The sequence below is a fragment of the Silene latifolia genome, chromosome 11 (genome assembly GCF_048544455.1).
Source record: "Silene latifolia isolate original U9 population chromosome 11, ASM4854445v1, whole genome shotgun sequence".
Classification (NCBI taxonomy): domain Eukaryota; kingdom Viridiplantae; phylum Streptophyta; class Magnoliopsida; order Caryophyllales; family Caryophyllaceae; genus Silene; species Silene latifolia.
This window is the reverse complement of record NC_133536.1, coordinates 68,979,717-68,985,144: the sequence shown is the minus strand read 5'-3', so window position 1 is coordinate 68,985,144 and position 5,428 is coordinate 68,979,717. Positions and strand designations below refer to the sequence as shown.

At 34.4% G+C, this 5,428-nt stretch overlaps 1 non-coding gene across 1 annotated transcript; it reads right to left on the bottom strand.

The window, feature by feature from the left end:
• Positions 1–4,961: 4,961 nt before the first annotated feature.
• LOC141616047 (small nucleolar RNA R71) lies at positions 4,962–5,070 on the bottom strand. Its single transcript, XR_012530425.1, has one exon. It is a non-coding gene; the product is annotated as a small nucleolar RNA R71 (small nucleolar RNA).
• Between the last annotated feature and the right edge of the window lie 358 nt (positions 5,071–5,428).

Genomic DNA, 5,428 nt, shown 5'->3' with positions numbered 1-5,428 from the left:
TTATTATTATTCCGTTATGTTATCTGCTGGGAAATTATCTGTTGATAGATTAATTATGAGTATGAATAGCTAAACCCCTTCATGTTGGGATTAGGGAATCTGCGGTAGAATAATGACGACGTAGTGAATGAATCAGATGAACCGATAAGAGACTCTGTCACTATAGCAATATAACTGTAATTCTCGACCTAGTTGAGTGCACGCTTCTATGTCACCCATTAATCTGGCTACAATTAATCCTGGATCGAAAGATTGGACTAAATAGGCCTGCTATAAACAGTACACTACCCTAATGAGGACGAAAGTTAAGTTATTGGTATTTTAGGGTGGGAAGTGGACCGAAAGGACCTTCTAATATCCGTCTCACTTTAGTTCGTCTGAGTCATTTACTGCTAAGTTGTTGAACTACCGTAGTGAACCGAATTCCCGGCATGTCCCCCTCTTATTGATAGTTTTAATTCATTTTCCTACTTTACTGCTCTCCGCTTTATTCCTCTTCCCTTTCAACTCCGTAGCTTAGAACCAAAAATTTAATCAAACCCAATTGTTACTGTAGGATTAGAAATAGACAGCTGTAGTTGCATTACCTCCCTGAGGATTCGATACTCGACTGCCTCTACTACATTTTTAGTTGAGACCGTTAGGTTTTATTTTTGACAGGTACGCGACAGACGTGTCAATCATCCTATTACTCATCATAGCTCAAGAACAAGTGAAGGTAGGAGACCTTACTTGTGCCCATAAACCGAAATATTCAATGTAAGGAACCGGTTTTCCTCTACACTTATTTATATGTTTTGCATGCATAAGATCCTTAAGTTTTTATGACTAAAAATTTAAACTAAAATATGTGATATTTAAAATATATTTTTTAACAAGTGGTATCAGAGCATCACGGTTGTTGCATGCAAAATCGGGTTAGTTTTTCCGAGTTAATTTAATTAACATATAAAACTTGAAATTTAGGATTTATGAAGATAAATCACGAAATAATTTTGCATGTTAAAATTTTCTGGTCCTAAGTGATTTTAGGACATTTTGGTTTATTTATGGATTTTTATTGTTCATTTTATATAATATTGGCATTAAAATGTGATTTTTATGATAAAAATGTCATTTTTGGACGAAAATTAGCTAAACTTCGAATTTTTCAGTGGTTTTTGGATATGTTTTCACATATATTATCTACTGATGGCTTGTAAATTGTCATGTTAAAATGAGTTATTTTGCTCGAAATATGGATTTTTTTCAAGTTAAAATCGTATTGAAATGGGTAAATAGGTTAATATGAGTTATATTTCGAATATGGTCATGGAAATTTAGTATGTTGTCACATGCAATTTTACAAAATGTGTGTAAAATATTTGGCTATAATGAAGTCTTTATGCATGATTTATGAATTTTTGATGAAAAATCACATAAATAGTGACTATAAATTAGTAATAATGCTAAAACATACTTCATGACTAAGGAAAAATGTCACATGTTGATTTTACCATATATTTCAGATCTAAAAGTGAAAAGTTGATGAATATAATTTTTCTCATATTTTTATGGTCATAATTGTTAAAACCGATAAACTGCAACATTGTTTTTCTCGATAAATTTTCGAAATTTTTAGCCTATGTTTTGAACATTATGAGTGTCATGGTATTTTTACAGAATGTTCATGAGTTTAAATTTCAAATTTCGAAATTATTTGAAATTTTTATAATTTAATTTGAAGTTTATTGCATAATTTTGTATTTTTGGGTCCATTTATGAACAATATTAAGGAATCAAGTTTTAATTATTGTCAAATTGTTAGTGGAGACTAATTTTTGAGTCCTAAGATGGTTAGGGTAATTAACTTGTACATAAATATGAATTTATGTAATTATTGTGATTTTAACAAGTTATAATCACGCAAATCTATGAAAACCGATAAATATATGATATTGGCTCTTAAAAGGCGATTTAGCATAAAATTTAGCATGTTCATACATATTATAATGCTGCATTTTATTTATGATTGTCATATTTTAATTTTATGTAATTTTGAATTATGTAATTTTACTTAGTATGGCCTTAGTTTTAATTGGTATTACTCGAAATGTATGGGAATATCGATTCGGTTGTAATTATTGTGATCTCGTATCACCGTTTTGTAATTTAATAGATTTATTTTTATTTTAAGGGTAATTTGATAACTTATACCTTGAATAAGTCACTTTTTCAAATCTTATACCTAAGATAACTTTCTTTAAAATCTTATACCTAAAATAATATTTTTTTCCAAACTTGATACCAAATCTGAAAAAAAGCCTTGAATTGACAATTTTAACCTTACTAATTAAACATTGTCATCATTTGCCTCACCCATTAACACACATATCTACGGTTACCACCACTAAAAACAATCAAATTAGTAAGGGCAAAATCGTTAATTTAGGGATTTTTATAAGATTTGGTATCAAGTTTTTAAGAAAATGTTATTTTAGGTATAAGATTTTAAGGAAAATTTTCTTAGGTATAAGATTTGAAAAAGTGAGTTATTCAAGGTATAAGTTATCAAATTACCCTTATTTTAATTACAAATGTATAATAGGAAATTATGTAATTCATTTTGTAATTAAATTATTCCGGAGTTCCTTGAAGACGGTGCCATTCGAGAAGGCGATCCATCAAAGAAAGTGTTACCTCGAGATGCGTGCCAAGACCGAAGTTCAAGGGACCAAAGGAGTTGGTTTCCGAATTTGTAATAGTTTATTAGATTTACTATTTTAGGAAAGGCCATACTAGGATTTTTTTTTATGCTTTGCATTTTATTTATATGTTGCATGCATCGCTAAATCGCCATAACTAAACATGCATTTTAATCGAGTTTATCGACCGTGTCAATTACAATTATCGTAGTTCACCGCTTTAGTTCACTTAAAACGTGATAGATAATAAATTGACATGACCTCTCGCTAAAATAAACAATTGGGACTTAGCCTTACCAAAAAGTAGAAACCATGAAAACCTATTTCATGAGGGAGTGCGCTCGGCCCTACCGGGGTACAAACCTTGTTACGTAGGGAGAGTGGGTGATAAATGTCTATCCACCGAATTCATGTTGATAAGGGATGAATCGTCCCTACCGTGCCCAATGATACGTGCATATTCTATACACTTTATCTGTGGTTTTGGCACGTATTTCTATGCATAATTGTTAGCTTAAGGTTGCTATTTCTCCCGAAACGGTTTACTTTGCATTTTCTATGATTTATTGTAGGAATGCGTGGAAGTAAGCTAAATCAAGCCAAATTCGTCCTCCGGAAGCAAGTTCAAGGAAGCCAAGAAGAAGGAGAGTCGTATTCACTCACCTTTGGATGCGTGCAAGGAGTGAAGAGTTGATTGGAAGCAACAAGAGCCACTGCACAGCATTCTCGGTCGATCGACAAAGCTGTTCAGTCGATCGACCACTGGAGCTTAGTCAGAAGCTACTGTTCCGCATATTCAGTCGATCGACCACTCTGGCCTGTCGATCGACCAGTTTTCGAGCTGACACGTTTTTCTTCGTGTTAGACTTTTAAAAGCCCAACTTGTAATTAACTTTGGGCATCTTTTTATCAGTAGAACGCAGCAACTTTTAGGGTATGCTTTTCATTCTGGAAAAACTTAGTTTTCAGATCTAGCTTGAGACGGAAACCTTTGATTCGAATGCTTTGTTCTTGAAATTCAATTAGTAAGCTTTTTATGCAATTCTTCCTCTTTCTTATTGTTCCTTGTTATTTTGATTCTTGTTTCATCAATTAATTTCAGCAATTGAATTTCTCTCCTTTGTTCTAGTTAGATTCCATCATGTCAAATTTGTTCTTTATTAGCAATTTCGAAGTTAGAATGGTTATAATTATGCGTAGGTAATTTCTTTGATTGGGAACAAGGTGAGCCATGGTATTAAATTAGGATTGTTGTGTAGCATGAGTTCTTCCGTATTGGTCTTGTTATCTTTTGATAGGTTTCTTTGCTAGATTGAAAGATTGGTAATTTGAATCATCGTTAGATTTAGAATTTTTCTTGAGTGAAAGCTTTGATAAATTCTAAGGAACTATTAGACCGTGAGGTTATCTGAGCTTTGATCGAAAGACTGGCTTATCTTCCCTGAGACCGTATTATAAGACCTCTGCTGCCTGACTGACCTGTTATTTGCCATGGTGAACCGAAGTTCCCGATCCTCTTTTTATCTTGTTAAGAATATTCACTTTAGCAATTAGCCAGTTAATCAACCAAATTCAAAACCCCCAATTAAGTGTTACTTTTATAGACTGAAAAATAGCAAACAAAATCAACCTTGTCTCTATGTGGTTCGACCCTTACTATCACTAGCTATAGTTTTAGTTTGGAATTATAAATTTAATTTTGGTACTAAACGACGGTATCAAATTTTGGCGCCGTTGCCGGGGAGACGGTGTAATTCTGTTTGCTTTATTTTAGTTTATTTTTCTTGTCTCAAGGAACTTTTGTTCCTTGAGGCCGTTGCTTACCTTTGCTTCTAGTTTTGCTTTTGCACAGTTAGAAGACAGGTTTTTGAGAGGAAGACTTGAGTACTCTCACTTTGGAAATTATGGCTACAATATATGATAATTTTCAGCCAAAGGAGCACCACCTTCCAAAGAGGCGCCAGTTACCTACCCCTACTACCGGTAATTTCGAGTTTCGTTCCTCTTATATTGATTTAGTGGAACGAAATCAGTTCGCGGGTCTGCCAGATGAAGACCCCTTGAAGCATATGGAAATTTTCACGGACTATTGCCGTTCCATACCTATACCGGCTGGGGTAACTCAAGATGAAGTAAAGGGGTTTATGTTCTTGTACTCCTTGAAAGATTCGGCGCGAGATTGGTACCGCTACCTCGATAGGGTAGCAGCTGGAGTCACTGATTGGATATCTTTAGCATTAGCCTTCTACAAGAAGTACTTCCCGCTTTCAAAGACTGATGCCTTGAAGGGTAAAATCACGAGTTTTCAGCAAGGAGCCGACGAAGATTTTTGTGAAGCATGGGGACGTTTCAAAAGTTTGGTCCGAGCTGTCCCTCATCATGGTTTCCAACAATGGTATCTTTGCAACCTGTTTTACAATGCTTTATATGATGATTACAAGGTCATCTTGGATGCAGCTGCTAATGGCAGGTTTCAAAACAATACCGGTCAAAGTAAAGGTTGGAACACTATTGAGGAGATGGAAGTCCATAAAGCTGAGTTTGGAAGTTCACGTGGAAAGTCACGAAAGCAAAGTGAAGAAATGACTGCTGTTGTGACACTTATAACTTCCATTTCTACCCGTATCGAGAAGCTCGAGATTTCTGAAGCTTCCAAGGAGAAAGTTGAAATACCCGTTCAAAACTCAGATGAGATCGAGAAGTTGAGAGAGATGGTCCAACTACTTTTGGTTCAAGTGGCGAAT